This window comes from Scophthalmus maximus, chromosome 18 (assembly GCF_022379125.1).
Source record: "Scophthalmus maximus strain ysfricsl-2021 chromosome 18, ASM2237912v1, whole genome shotgun sequence".
Taxonomy (NCBI): domain Eukaryota; kingdom Metazoa; phylum Chordata; class Actinopteri; order Pleuronectiformes; family Scophthalmidae; genus Scophthalmus; species Scophthalmus maximus.
The window spans coordinates 5,318,695-5,334,902 of record NC_061532.1 but is presented as its reverse complement, the minus strand read 5'-3'; the positions used below and the strand labels follow the sequence as shown (position 1 = coordinate 5,334,902).

The following is a 16,208-nucleotide window of genomic DNA, read 5'->3' as shown; positions in this document are numbered from 1 at the left end:
AGCCCCGAGTATTTTGTTCAACCGCATCCCACAGTTCAGTGGCGTTGGAATCCAGTGGCAGCGCGTCAGCTTCAGCCACACTTTTGATTTTCCAGTCAAAAACTGTTTTTATATTTTATAGTTTGGGAACACATTCTGCTGATTTGCATTTCATTCATGGGACCCGGACACTGGGGGAAAAAAAGTCTTCAAAGGCTGCGGTTGTTGGATTGATGAACGCTGACTTATGACTCTGCCCCGTCAGAGGACGTATCAAACCAAACTGCCTCTGTAACCCCGCCCCGCGGTGTAAATGATAGCCACGCATCATAAAGCGAGGAAGCGTGACTTGACGACCAGATGATGGAGTGTCGGGGAGGTCTTGCACAATAAAATTACCGGTTGATGAGTTTCCATTAGGGTTTTATGAGGTATGTATATGTGTGTGTGTGTGTATATGTGCCCGTGTAGGATGGAGTCTTCATCACATTGATTCAGGGCAGGTTAACCATCTGGCTATAAAACCTCTAGTCTCACTCGCTAATGGAATTTGTTCCTGTGATTCGCCACTTTGCTACGCGTGTGTGCGGGTGCCCCCCCTGTACAAGCTACACTAATAAACCTAATGGCTACAAAGTCAGAGGTGGGGTCTAGTCCTATTAAAAGGATGGAACACTTCACTGCTGCAGTGGCAGTTATGGCATGGCAGCAGATATGATAAACGCAGTGTGTTCATGACATTTAAACCCTCCCTTTGCACTGGACTACAGGATGTATATATGTAATTCTATAATCCACTCCATCGTCCAATCAAATGTAAAGCCCTAAAATGTAACCTTGTTCAACATGGGCAGCAGCAGCAGTCATTCAGTAAATGTCATTATTGCCTTCAGGGTGGACATTGGGTCGAGGTTTGTTGCAGTGCTGCTCAGTGAAGTCATTCATTAGCTGCAATCACTTTAGATATTTACTGCTGTCATACATCGCATACATGTGATTGGAGCTGGGTTCTGTTGAGTTGCTGCCCATTTTATTGATTGTATACTTTGCAAATCTCACACATACACTACCAGAACACAGTATGTATGCGTCCATTTTTTTCAACTTTTAATTTTTCCCTCAAGCTGACTCTTTGAGCATTGTGCCAATTCCAGCTCATTGGATAATTCCATGTATTACAGAGACCGTCCTCGGCCAGATGGGGCGTTTTTGAAGCGGCATGTCACGACTTATGTGGTGTTTGAATTGTCAGTCTACTAATTATTACTAATTAATATTTGCATCATAAAATTATCTGTTGTTTTGGGGATTATGTATATGGGTCACAGATGGATAGATAGCCAAACTTTACTTTTTCTGTTTTTGTAATATGCTTTTTATTTTAATTTGCTGTAGATTACTTGAATGCTACCTTTAAAAAAGAAAAATGTGATGTAATCTAATCCCTCTTTGGTTGATGTAGTCATAGGTTATAGCAACCTGTGATTATGGGTCACAAGTAATTTTGTTTCAGGGACCGCAAGCCCAAATGTTTCCTAACAACCGGTTGAAGGTCCATCTTAAAGAGGTTAGATGGACTGATGATGGAGAAAAAAGCTGCAAATTGTCACGTCGTCAACTAATTATTTCAGCACTGGTCAAAGTCGACCCAGGGGTTAAAGGTCGGACAGACGAAGAGCTGTGAAGGAGAATCGGACAATTCTGGAGACGTGCACTGAGCCCCAGGTCAAGTTCAGACACCTTGGGAATGCGTGGCAGCTGCGATCAAGCGGGAGCCGCGTTAATAAAAAAGGGTGTTCTCGGTGCGGGCCGTCTCGGCAGACTAGACGGCGACAGAAATAAACAGGAGCGAAGCCCTAATGTTTGCTTGTCAGGGCTCGTGACGATCTTCCTCTTTGAAAGGTCGCTGGCGTTTGTGCTCACTTGACTCTTCCTCCCAGTGATGCTTCACACCTTTGACTTAATTTTACACACACACACACACACACACACACACACACACACACACACACACACACACACACGTACATTTCTCTCACTTTGAGCTTCTAGGTGTCTTGACAGTGGCAGGGGAAAGCTTGTGTGTGTCTGTGTGTGTGCGCGTGTGTAAAGCATGATGCAGACGCTAGACACTAGATTAAAATGTTATTTTGCTGCTGCTGCCTCTTAACACAGAGATTTCACGTTGGGGGGTAAAAATAGCCTGTTTCTGTTGATGTGTGTGGTTGTTGTTTTTTTGGCACAGTGTACAGCTGTTAATCTATGTTCCATACTGTTCTGAAGATCATGAACACGTCTCAGAGTTGGGCACATCGGTCGCTGCTCGCCAGGAGGTCGAAGTGATTTTTGAGTTGAAAAACAAGTCAGGGAAAAAAACCCCCACGAGGGATAATCGCAGTGACATGGATAATGAGTCCTGGCTGGCCTTGTTTTCTTCTTTAGCCGAGAGACTTGGACGGAGCCAGTGCGAGCCACTCATAATGAGGTGTAATAGAATTCCCTCGGCCATTATGCCTGTTTCTGTCCCGTCCGCGCAAGCATCTCTCGTCCCACCGCTGCACGTCTCGCTCTCGTGCTCCTGCTTCCTTTCGGATGGCCTCTTTTTTTCTGACAACTGCAAGAGTTATAAGCGCCGTCGCCTCTGCTCAGCGTCAGCGCATCTCAAAATGCTGCTGTCGGGTCGAGTCAAAGGCTGCGCAACTCCGCTCCGACATCAATCCAATTTTAGCGGCGGACGAGATGAGATAACTGTCTATCTGGACGGCTCTTACGTAAGACCTCTTTCTCTTTGTGGCAATTACGGCGCTAATGGCCCTCCGCATATCCCCTTTATCCATCAGTGCTGGGTTAATAGTTGGTAATAGTCCGGATGACACCAGTGAAAAGCGGGGGTTTTGTTCCTCTGGGTTTGTTTGTGACGGCTTTGTCTTTTTGCTGTTATAAAATCTCCTCTGAGGCTCCACAGGCCATTAGCCTGAGAGTCCGACTCGTACAAGAGTTCTATTGCAGAGCGCTTCTTTCAAAGATGGGATTTCCTTCATGTTGTCACAGGTAATGCTTTGTTTTCAGATAATGATCAACCCAAAGCACAGATAAAGTAGCAGAACACAATAGATTTTTGTCGACATTTGGATTATATCGCAGAGCCGCAAGTTGAATCTTGCCCGCTCTCCCTTTTCTGTCTGATTTGCATTTGAATGAAATCTGACATGGCTATTATTGGTCAAAATGAAACCCACTAGGTGATGTCATTGGAAAGAAAAGTCCCCCCCCCCTCCCGGATTGTTGAAAGAAGCCCCGGTCTTTGAGATTGCATCAGAACCCACATGGCAGATGGGATTTTCAGAGGGCCCATAATAAAGGGGTTTAAGGACGATAGTTATTGACGGGACGTCCTCTGTATTTACCGTCTAACTGCTCGCTGTTAACGCTCTGCTTACATAAGCACGGCCGTTGCCAACTCAGCAGTCAGTCAGACGGGCTTTTAAAGGAAACGGGGAGGTATGCAGATTTATGCAAATGGGGCTTGCCATCGGGTCTGTGGTGGTGAAACCGTGGTAACGGGGAGAGGAATGAGGTTAAAGAGGGCCATGGGCTCCGGGAGAATGCGCTCTACCCACAATGCCCTCTGGTGCTTGTTTACACACTGCGGTGGGTTGCGCAAGGTAAAGCCAGCCATCACTTAAGCCTCTTCTGCAAAGCCTTCCACAGGCGATGTGCGGTATCATTTTGATGACAGACGTTTTCGGAGACAACTTATCTGTGTATCTGTTATCACGTGGCGTTAGGGAAATTGCTGTTTTGCTGCCTTTTTCTAAATCTTTTTGTTTGAAAGTGTGGTGTGCCTAAATGTCAGTTTAACAAACAAGTAAATATTCCTAACTCCTCTGAGTAAAACGGAAAATCCCCACAACAAATTATCCCACACAACTGTCTGTAGGATTCTGAAATGTATGCAAACAAAAGAGATGGTGCAATTTTGTATGTCGCCATTTAAAACAAATCAGGGGAAAAGACCCATTTTACACAGCAATCCCACCATCTCCTTCTGTCCAAGAAGAAAATCCTATCTGGTTGACCGATCCAGAGGAATGCAGTGTCCCGACCATGAATTGGTCGGGAGTTACGACCCTTGACCTTCAGTGTCAGGGGCCACAAGTGTCACCAAGTGTGAGATAGCGAAAAAGCTCTTAAGGTCATCTTGGAATAGGAAAATAATAAACACAACATATTGTTCAAGAGAGTCTTAATATACCAAAACCAGATGGCTTTCAGTTTAGCATATTGTCAGTTTTTCCCAAGAAACTCTGTAAAACTATATCAGTACTGGACTCAAGGTTTGACCAAGTACCAACATGCATGGAACATAGATTGGGTCCGGACCTTGTTCATGTGTTTGACCCAGAGGTGAAAGATGAATAAAAAAATAAAGGAATCTGGAATATGCTGTTACATACATCCACGAATGGTTTCATGAGTTGCAGTACAGCATTCTGTGGACAAAGCCAATCCATCTCCAGATGTCACTAATCTTTCCTGTTTTGTCTCGCACTGAATAGCCGACACACGCACGCATGCACAGTAATTAAGGGTGTGGGCCACATATATGAGATTAAAGTCAACTGGCTGCCAGATTGCCATTCTTCTAGCCTAATAGAAAGATTAAGGTCAGAGGGTACACCAGCCCCGAAAGTGGCCCGATCATCCGCGGAAACCAAATAAGCCATGCACCGCTGTTCCATCCTTATGTTATCGTTGAGCAATGCATATTTTTTTCCCACTTTTGATAGGGTTTTTTGAATTGGACAGTCTCACAAACTATGTTCACATTTACATCGTTGCCTTGTTATTTATAGATCATTCACATTGGCTCATGTGCAGACACAAGTTCAGGCGGCCCGTGCGCAGCTTCGGGCATGCGAAGGGCGTCCGCGGACCCCCGCAAAGGTGGTAACGCTGAGAGGAGGAGACAGGCGAGGAGTGCATCACTTTTGCCGGACAGGATGTGTTGTTGCGACAAGATGCACACGTCTGTCGGGACGACTATAAATAAACTAGTTCTCTCTGTCCCTCCCTCTTTCTCTCGCCCACTATGGTAGGTTGACAGACCGATCAATATCTAGACAGGAGAGATTTATAGAGGTCTTCAATTTCCACTCGATCGACATTAACAATGCATGTTAGATTAAAGAGTCCCAACTGACCTCAGCAGAGCTTTAAATGACCATATGTTTTAATTACATACATAACATGATCCGACTGTTGTGGGAATGTCGCTTCAGTCAATAACGATTCCCTTTCCACATCACTCCGTTTCATCCAGATTGTCAGATTGATTTTCGTCGGGAAATATGAGAGGAAATGATCTTCTGCCTGGATGCATGGAGCAGGAAATGAGTTTACGCTGAACTCTCCTCGACAAATGGAGAACATTTCCAATTGGCAGAGCGCAGCACAACCTTAGGACGACTTTACTTTCACATAACTGTCTGACATCCCATCTAAGCTCATGGCTTGTCTGGTTGTGGAAGCTCATTTAAAGGGCTTTTCCAAGAACCTTTTGAGGAGCTTAGGAACTTTACCTACCGTTCGTCCAGTGGAAAAAACAAAGTTGAATTCCCATAGAATAGTTCCAGATGGCAAACAGTCGCTGCTCTGAGGCGAGTTCCCTCTGATTAAAAAAAAGAATAAGGCTTGACTGTCTCGGCTGTGGCAAGGGGTAATTTTTAATGAATGAATTCTTTGTCAACAAAGATGATTTTGTTTCTCAAACTCTAGATAAGATAAATTCTTTTGCGGGTTCTGTGTCATGTTTATTATGAAATGTCTCTTGGAAGGCCGGTGATGCAAAATATAAAAAAAAAAATTAGGATGCTCAGGAATGAAAATAGCATTTTTGTTTCGATCCCCCGGGAATAGTGTTACCAGCTGCTTTACCGTCTCCCACCACAAGATGCCTGAGGTGTACTTCGGCTGTGATTTTCCATCTTACTGTATGTCACATTAACATTTTTAACATCTTTGTATGTCAATTCAGTCTTACTTTGTATGTGACACTCAGTGCAAGTAGTTTCTTGTGAAGAATTTTGAGCTGTCCCCGTTTTATTCTCTGAACATCATCACAATCTGAATAGGAAACGTGAACAGCATCTATTAACAACAAAGACAAAACTCGAATGCGAGTTGAGTGCAAATACCAAACTCGCTTGTGCTCACCATCTCTTTTCTAATTATCCCTTCTGAGGAAAGGCTGACAAGTAAAGAGTGATTATGATCGCCTCAAGTCTTTAGCTTTTTTAATTTATTTGATGAATGACATGCCATCCTGGCCACACCCCTTACTTTCCTCGACCTGAGGCGCTGTGACATTTATTATTATTATTATTATTATTAAATAGACTGCAACCTGTACCACACATTAACTTCTGCAGTCCACCCTCTCTGTCCATCTGGGCATGCTTGTTTGAGATTGGTTATTGCGAAGTGAGCGACGTACTCGATAATGACAGCTGGCACTTCGTTAAAACAACAATAAAGATTAGGGCTGCAACTAACGATTATTTTCATAATCGTTTAATCTGAGAATTTTGACTTTTTCATCCATAAAAAAATACTTGAACCGATTAATCGATTATCAAATTAGTTGGCGATTAGTTTAGTAATCAATTACTAATCGGTTAACTGTTGCAGCTCTAATTAAGATATTATCGTAGACGATACATATCGCACACCCCCAGCTGGGATAGAATATTACCTTATCACTGCCCAAAGCTATTTCACCTAGACAATTTCTCATTGGTGCCCGAGCACTGGAGGTGACGGGCCGAGAGCCGCTCTGCTGAAGTAACGGGCCAAAACACACACATTAGGGTGGTGTAAAAAGAACACCGAAGAAGAGGAAACACGTCGGCACCAGTAGAAAGACCACGAGCAACAAAGGAACAGCCAATGTGGCAAGCGAGCAGCAGGTTCGCCGCAGCTCCCCTTGGAGGGTCCGTTTGTCCTCCCTCTCCTCCTGGGGCTCGGCGCCCGGCTCGGACCTCAGCTTTTGCAACAAGCTCTCGTCTTGTTGTGACACTCTCCCTGTGAGGACGTCAGCTTCGCACCTTCGTCTGTCCTCTTCGTATGAGGCTCTGACTCTCTCCAGTTCTTCTTGGAGAATCTGTTTTCCCTCTCTCTCCACCTGGAGCTCAGCATCATGGACAGCCATCAGCTTGTGCAACCAGAAGTTGTCCTCTCTCTCCCCCTCTGCGCGAGACTCGATCTCCCTGTCGAGCTGAAGCTGAAGGCCGTGGGCCCACTGCGTCACTGTGAGGACGTCAGCTTCATACCTCTGTCCGTCCTCTTCGTATGAGGCTCTGACTCGCTCCAGTTCTTCTTGGAGAGTCTTGGTTTTCTCCCTCTCCAGCTGCAGCTCCTCTGCCATCCCTCGGTGACAGGTGTCCTGCTTAGCCCTCAGGTTTATGACATAGGTTCTGGGGTTCTGTAACTCCCTGTCTCCCTGAGAGCCCCAACGAAATGTGTTCTGGCTGTTGTCTTGCTGACAGTCTTTCCTACGCAGTTTCTGAGGAGCGGCAGACTGCGTGCCTTCTTTTGAAAGGTCCCCGTTCGAACCTCTGACCCTTTGAGGGATTTTACTTCTTGGGTGCATGGCGTGTGATGTGGTGGTGGAATCAGCTTCTAAATAACCTTGATGTGTAAAGTTAGAGCTGTTTGCTGGTCAGATGTTGTCTGATCCGAATTCTTCCGCACAATGTGAGAGATCTGCAGCCCCACATGCATAAGAGATCTGATGATGTCACCATCGAACGCCTGTGAAGTGGCCTTTCAAGTGAACTTTGAAGTGATTTGAAGGTCTACTGTTTATGTTTTGCTTGTTTACAATAAGAAATGTGAGATTCAAATGTTAACAGAGAAGCTGCCCCACTCTTCAAACCTGTTTCTAAACGCGGTTCTAAGAATGGATTCTGGGATGGAGGGGGCACCTGCAAATTTTTGAGGCTGTTGTGAAATTTGGTATTCCCATGAAATATTGTTCCCACTACTCAGGAACAGAGGCTTGGCCCTGGGTGTGGTTTTGTAGGCATGTGGGACCCCTCAAGACGAACAACTTTCATGACACGTTGCATTAATCATGCTCAACAGGAAGTGAGTTCTTTTGGATTTTGTGTGTTTTGACACGCGTTCACATTTTGACGTACTCCTGGACGATTCATTGGTTTCATTTCAGATATGGTATATGCCATCTCAACACTGATTTTGAATCACCATTTGTGATATCTTGGTAAGGTGTTGAAATGGCGAAACAATGAAATTCTCTGTCTCGCCTTGCAAACAGGAAATGTAAATTTGCCATGCATTGGTCGATATGACTCAAACCTCACGAGTTATGGATTACGATGGTTATGGTGATAGACGCATGTCCAAATTGACTCTCTGGAAGAGCGCCACCATTTGGCGAAACAGGAAAAATGTGTTTCCAATGTATGAAAAATAAAATGTGGCGCACACTTCAGATGTGGGTGCATTTGGCACACAAATCCAATGTGAGTACATTTTATGTTGACCAAAAGTCGCGGGTCGTGAACCAGAGTTGCGGGGGGCCTTCATCGACGCCCACACTGAGCTCTCCGTGGTTAACATCCTGTATTCACCTGGTGAATGTTTAAGACTTGTTGATAGGCACAGTTCTGAGGTGCAGTCCATTTAGCACTTTTGACTTCCTCGCGAGTCGCTCGGCTTGGGTGGTGTCGTTCTGAGCGTTTAGCAGCGCAGTGCTGTTATCACACAGATAGATGCACACAACCTCAGAAAACATTCACATGCTCATGAAAAAACATGTCTTGTGTCTCCAGAGTGTGTGTGTTTGTGTGTGTGAGTAGGTGAGACACTCTCTGCCTCAGAACGGCTGCCATGTCTTGTCAGATGGGGTTAGCTCCTCGCCAGCTGATGTGCCATTCCAGCCTTTGAAGCCTTTCCAGGGCCCGTGGTTTACATGCTTGGGTTGCCAGGTTCTGCCATCCCCCTCATTAATGCAGCATGGGTGCCCACTTAACTTGTTCCTCTCTGTTCCTTTGGTCAACTCGCACTGCCTTTGACCTTGCACTGGGCAACCAGGCAAAGAATGCATGTACACACTGGTCCTGCACATACATACATGCATACACACACACACACACACGGACACATACAGTACAGTGTATACTGACATACCTAAGATACATTAAACACATGCAGAATGCAGACATACTATGCATCACACCAACTGATCTACATGTACTGTATGTGCACATCATTCCTCTGGTATCTACTTCGGTAGCAGAAAATATGGAATATAGAGCTGGAACAGTTAGTCACATTATCAGTTAGTTAATTGGAATTTGCTAAACCACTCCCCTGAATGGCGATCAGCCAGATAGAATCTTACCAAGTATAACTAGGCAGTATGCATGAGAATGAAGGAAGAGATACCTCCTGTGTTAATAGTTTTAGGATTACGGTGTCTCATTTCTGTTGCCTTCCCTAACTAGGCTTGTGCTGATGGACGACGATCTCAGTGATCGACCATCGTCCGAGCGATTGTCAATAGCCAATTCTCAGGGCAACATTTGTTTTCCCATTAATGTTTAGAAATTGTTATCTTTGGTAGCAGTCTTTGTGTTTAATTAATAGTAATAATAATAATAGTAAATTAATATCATCACAATTTCGAAGGGGGGTGACAGAATCTGACGACGGAAAAGATTGCCCAGCACTATCCCGATGAGCATATAGCTCACAAAATCATATTTAGGGGAATCTGTTGTGTTGTGTGGGCATTATAAAAAAACATGTTCAGGACTGACGTAATAACTGCGGGAGTGTGTTCAGGAGGCTATATTGTGTTTAGCTTAAAGTTATTTAGCTTGGCCAGTAACGGTTCTGTAAAAACAGGGGTGGGGAGCCTTTTTTCCTATTGATGGCTTTAGTAAATTAATGGAATACATCGCAGTAACCTCTCTGAGGCAATGGCTGGAACTGCTTCTCTTTGGCCAGGTATCTGATGTCAGCTCATTGTAATGATGACGATGAAGCTACTCACACCTGGTTTTCCAGGTCTCTGTCTTTGCAAGAGGCAGTTTTGTGTAAATCGTCAGGACACGCACACAGTTTATGGAACTCAAGCAGAAGGTTGTACTTAGTTTGGATTTTTGTTGTTGCTTCGCAGCGCAATGATTATGTGTCGGAGGCCATTGTAGGCACATCGGCTCGTTCCACTTTAAACATTGTAGCACATGGTGTCCTGACACTTCTCGCCAAATTCCCTGAAGGAGTTTTGCAAACTCTGTAGCATATTCAGGAGTTCTCGCAGCGTAGGAAAATGCAGCGTTACCCATCAGCATTTGCACTTGCCAAAGCATACATGGCTTGCAATGGCAGCGATTCCTCCCTCGTATCAAAGGCTGCAGTAATCCCACGCACAGAAAAGGACTCTTTGTTTTTTTTATGTCTGTTGTTTCGTAGCGGGCGAGAGAGAAAAACTGTAAAGGACTTGGGGTTCAGGTTCACAGCGGCAACAAGGCTCCTTCACTCCTTCTCCTTCTTATGAAGTTTCACCTTCTTAGCTGAAGACGGGACAGATTTCGAGATTAAACAATTAATTGATTAATCACAAAGGCAATTAGCAGATTAACTGACGAATTAACTGATTGATTGTTTGCTAACCTGACTTGCACTAAGACCCAGTTCAGACCTGGTCTTACCATCCGTCCTGACGGAGCCGATCACAAGTGGACAGCTCTAAAGTGCGTCTGTTCACCACTGGCATTAGAATGCGTCTCCGGCGACCACTTGCGATCAGATCGCACCTCCTCGCTCCATATGCAAATAAACACGGATGTCGCTTCGGTTCGCGAAGGCCAAATGATGTTGTATTATGTTTTAGGATCTGTTCTGTGTGAGTCGGTGTGGAAGGAGAGAGGGCGAGAGCGGAGCAAGGAGGGAATCAATGTATCTGGCATCCCATTTGCGGTTAATATTGTGGTGGTGGCCACAAACAAATCAATGTACGTAAAACGCATACGTTTGTATGAGTAAAAAAAATACTGCCATTATGGAACTGTAGCTGGTCAGTGGACGTCCGCTAAGTGGATGTCCTTCAATGTGGCCCAGGACACATTTGCTAAAAGAACGTTGCCTCATTTGTCCCAGACCACCTTGGAATGTGGTTTTTTAGCGATCCGATCTCAAATGCATCTTGGGTGTGTTGTCACCTGTCCACTCGTGATCAGACCACTCAGGGCCGATGTCAATACCAGCTCTGAACAGGGAGCTGTGATCTGACTGGAGGCAGTGGGGCCTCTCCGCTTCAATGTTTCTTTTTTCCCCTCCTTTTTTTCCAGCGTCTCAAGCCGGGGCCTCACTCAGGACGCCCTTCCCCAGTATGGATTCAATATGTTCCCCTCCAGAGTTTTGAAAGTCGCACACATAATGGAGATGTTATTGTGTGATGAATTGGACTTTCTGCAGCCGCTGAGGTCAGATTTCGTGGAATGCACTGTACTTTTATTTGGGTGTTGGTGCAGAGAAACAAGGGGGAGACTGTTTAGACTGTTTCTGCTCTTTCTTCAACATCTTGAGGTAATTGACCCAGCCTCCTGCCTTAAACACACATACTCGCACACACATACCCACAGGCATACCCACACACACACACACACACACACACACACCCCCTCTCGCACAAACACTTGCTCTCCCTCCTCTCCCACGCGCGCACACAGTCCGCTTAGACACCCACAGGCACTCCCTATTGTACAAATGCTGCACATGAGCACTCACTCATGCTCCGCACATACTTACACACAGCGCTGAGAGAATATCCATGTCTCCACGCTAAAACACTGCGATACAGCTGTGAATGGGAGATGAAAGCCAGAGCCGAGCCAGGAATAATAAAAGCAGAGTGATTTCAGTGCACTGCAGGCTTCTAAACAGCCGAGGGAACTGACTCGAAAACATGAGGGGATTCCAAAGCCCGGGCCTTTTTTTTTTTCTTCTTCTTCGCTATAATATTTTACCAAGGCTATTTTGATGTAGCGAAGGCCTTGGAGTCAACAGAGTGGAGGCTGCTTTCGCTGTGATGTAGATTCCTCCCCAGTATATATTTGTACATGTATGGTCTAATAACTTACCATCCTATAGTCTTGCAGCAACCCCTCTTACCAGCTCGCCTCACTCTACGCTCTCTGTGCTCTATAAAGAGTGGCCTGCTTTGACCTCCAATAAACCCAGTCCCACCCACTGGGAGTTGAAACATATGTAGTGAGGGCGTGACAAAGAGAACAAATGTGGAGATGGAGGAACTGGAAATGAAAGGAGGAGAATTGCATTCAAAATACCCCCAAAGACTTTTTAAATGATCAAAGTATATATTTTTTTAAATCAACTGAAGTATATTATCAATAATCAAGCCACAGTGAATCACATATACTTCAAAACACAGTGGACACAATTTAAAGTCCCCATATATTAAATAAAACATTTTTACACATCAGAAATACTGATTTGGACGTCGATTACCAAAGCAACGGTGAAAGCTCCGAAGCTTTGCAGTATTTGGGTCAGCTCTCGTAGTGAGTGGACCTTGATTCGGGATTGTTTCCAAGATTAAAAAATGAACTTTCCTGCTCACGAAGCAGGTCTTTAAATACAAACATACTTTTGGTTCCTGTTTTCCTTGTACACGTAAACCCTCTCGCATAGTTTTAATCCAGCATTTTTTTTTCATGTTGGATGGAGAATTGTGCCGCATTCCAGTAGTCGTACAAGAAAAAACAGACAATGTGGTGCACAGTAACTGTGGCATTGTGCAGAAGAGGCTGTGATGATGGACAGATGGATATGGGAGGTTGAAGCAGAGTGGAAAACAAAGGACAACCAGCGGAGGTCATGACCTCTGAAGGATCACACGCAAGTCTTTTTGGGGGGGACATTCTGTTTATACTTGTAGGGTAATCGTGATGAGAACATGAAATGTGAGACTCATCGTCAAGCCGAACAGGCGACTAATGGGTCAGTCGCTCAAAAGCTTGCATTCATTTTTCCTCCGCAGAAAAAGAAAGACAATGGTGCAGAGCGGTTAAAAGTGGAGGGATGGAATCAAACAGAGGGAGACGGAGAGTGGGGCAGAGTTAAGGAGGGAGTGGCCACTGGAAGTGGGTCACAGTGGCACTGACATGATGCAAAGTGGCGTGCGGAGAGGGGCGCAGACTCGCGCCGCCGTCTGCGTCACCTTTTGTCCTGTGCGCGCACAAACACACACACATGCTCGCACATGAGCATACACCAGCGCAATATATTAAACAACACTTGGAGTTAAAAATAGCTTACTTGTGTCCTTTTGCTTCTCCTTTTATGCCTCTCCTCCTGAAAAAATATATAAATAAATATGTATCCTACTTCCTCACAGCGCCTTGAACTCACTTTTGCATTCAGATTATGCATTAATAATAAGTCAGTGCTTGTTGTTTGCAAAAGAGCATAAATGCCAGACAGTTTTTGCAGGGTTACAATTTTGGCTTGACTATACTATACGGATCCCTGTGAGATCCGTATCTTTTTCCTCCAGCTTCACGGAGGAGTGGCGAGGATGTGAAGCCGGAGGGGTGGTGGTGGTGGAGGAGCGAGGGGGAACGGTTCAATAGCCTGACCCCGTCTCCCACCAGGATGCCTCTCTGGAGTCGGAAGTTAAAGAGAGGGTGACAGGCTGGCTTCACCCTGCGGATCCCTGCGGCTCTGTGCGTGTGCGTGTGCGTGTGTGCGTGTGTGTGTGTGTGTGTGTGTGTGTGTGTGTGTGTGTGTGTGTGTGTGTGTGTGTGTGTGTGTGTCGGAGGTGTTCGGGCGTTTTTGTGAATGCTGTGTGTTCCTGCGAATGTTCCCACGGCAGATCTGCACATATTTAAGCAGGACCACTTAATCATGTCATGTGTGATGCTGAAGTGATGCGCTCCGAGATTTAACGTAGCCCCCCTATAACACATCAAAGGCTTACAGATTAGGAGGGGAAGGGAGGGATGGCGCTGGGTTCTGTGAAGACGCAGACGTGTGCTCATGGCAGTGGGATTCCTCACTCCGGGCCAATTCTGTTTTTTTTCAAATCAAATAGTCTGATCCGTAAATCAATATTTACCTTTAATTGCTTATGTTAATTTTTATTTGATTAGGAGATGAATAAAAAGCCGGACGGACACTGACAACTTTTGAGTTTATTGGATTTGCCGGTGGAGAGATCTCCATCCCTGTGAGTAATCTTAATGTACACACACCAATTGAAAGAAAAAAAGCAGCAATCCTCGTTCATTTTCCGTCCTCCACCCTTCTTTTCCGAGGCTTCTCCCTTTGTTGCCTGTCTGTGCCGGGGACGACTGGAGGCCGAGGACCCTTCATCCTAATCGGCTTGAGATCTTGGCCGCAGGTCAGGGCAGCAGATGAATCCAGATTAGAGTGTCACAGGGCCGCAAGAGGGGATTACCAGCCCTGGCCACTACAGCCTCCGACCAACCGTCGGCCACCAGCAAACCTGACGGCACTGTCTGCACTGGCTCGCCTACAAGTCAAAGGGCTGGAATATAAATTGGCCCGCAGGCCCTGCCACTGGGGCTCCTGTCATTCACCCGTGTCTCTCAGATTTTGTGTATTTATGCCATTTATCATAAAAACCAATCACTTTTACATGAACCTGGAAAACTTTAAAGGTTTTGTTTACATGCTGGTTATGTCTTTAGTTATGCGGAGTATTTGGACGGATGCTGAGGTGAGAGGACAGGCTGTGCACCGAGAAAACAAAGTGTACGTTTCTGAACGTCACAGATAATCTGCTGTCATGCTATGAAAACCCTCTACTTTATTTCAACATCATCTTAAAACTGCTGATCCAATATTTTGGGATGATGGACACACGACGATGGACCTATTAGAAGCTTTTATCTACATGTGCTTAACCAGTTTCATAAATTATTATTATTATTATTTTGTGTGTGTGTGTGTGTGTGTGTGTGTGTGTGTGTGTGTGTGTGTGTGTGTGTGTGTGTGTGTGTGTGTGTGTGTGTGTGTGTGTGTGTGTGTGTGTGTGTGTGTGTGTGTGTGTGTGTGTGTGTGTGTGTGTGTGTGTGTGTGTGTGTGTGTGTGTGTGAGAGAAAAACAAGGTTGTAGCTATTATTGTTGACTAAAGCTATACAATCCAGGCAGCCACTAAGTGTGTTTTATTGTGGCTTCTGCAGAATAGCTCCCCCTGGTTGCATGGTGCTCATCAACCAGGTTATAAAACTTGGTTGGGGTAGAACCAAGGTCACTGACTTACGTCACTGCAACAAGTTGTGATTATGGGTGTGTGTGTGTGTGATACCCTACAGCAGTGACTTCTCATCTGTATCTTACTCAACCCGTCATTTTCATCAGCAACCTCCCCACCGGCTTTGTTACATCTTCCCGTCGCCGTCTCCTCTCTCAGTCTCTCTGTACTTAGAAGACACAACAAAAATAAAGCTGCGTGCACAGAGTTGCTCTCCTCGCTCGCTCGCTCGCTCGCTGCTGCTGCTGCTGGAGTGCAGTTCCTGTGCGCAGCTCAGCTTTGATCTCACTGTAAATTAAACATGCCCTTTTTTTATAGATAACGGGGCCGCGTGGCACCTACTTCACAAACAGCACCTCCACTCTTCACACAGTCGCTGGCCCCGGTTTGAACTCTCCGAGGTTAACGCAGAATGCTGCTCTGTCAGGAGGTTGTGTGTGTTTCCGTGCGGCAACTAGGGCACAAACACCGTTTTTTTTTTGGACAGAGTAGGGGACAGTTTTATGATTAATAACGCTTCACACTGAATGAGCAGCACATGGAAAGTGTAGAGGTGCAACAGTTGATCAATTAATAATCGATTTCTAAATTAATCAACTATTTTGATAATCGATTAATCGGTTCAAGCAGTTTTTATGAAAAGGAAAGTCTAATTTCTCTGATTTCAGCTTCTTACATGTGAATATTTTCTGGTTTCTTTGCTCCTCTGCGACAGTAAACTGAATACCTTCGGCGCGTCAACAAAACAACACGACCGTCATTTTTTTAACCATTTTATGGACCAAACAACTAATCAACTAATAGATTGTAAAAATAATCGTTAGTTGCAGCCCAAGGACAGTGGGGACCCAACTGGGAAATGGCCACAGTCAAGCATGAGGTTAAAAGTCAGGTCAAG

The 16,208-nt window shown here is 45.2% G+C and overlaps 1 protein-coding gene and 1 long non-coding RNA gene across 5 annotated transcripts in view; both read left to right on the top strand.

Moving 5' to 3' along the window:
- Window positions 1-16,208, top strand: part of ccdc85cb (coiled-coil domain containing 85C, b) — a 44,807-nt gene that overhangs the window by 15,748 nt on the left and 12,851 nt on the right. The gene's annotated exons all lie outside the window — the stretch shown is intronic.
- On the top strand, window positions 4,801-14,440 carry LOC124849580. The gene is made up of 3 exons (XR_007030057.1): window positions 4,801-8,127; window positions 14,184-14,260; window positions 14,349-14,440. It is a non-coding gene; the product is annotated as an uncharacterized LOC124849580 (long non-coding RNA).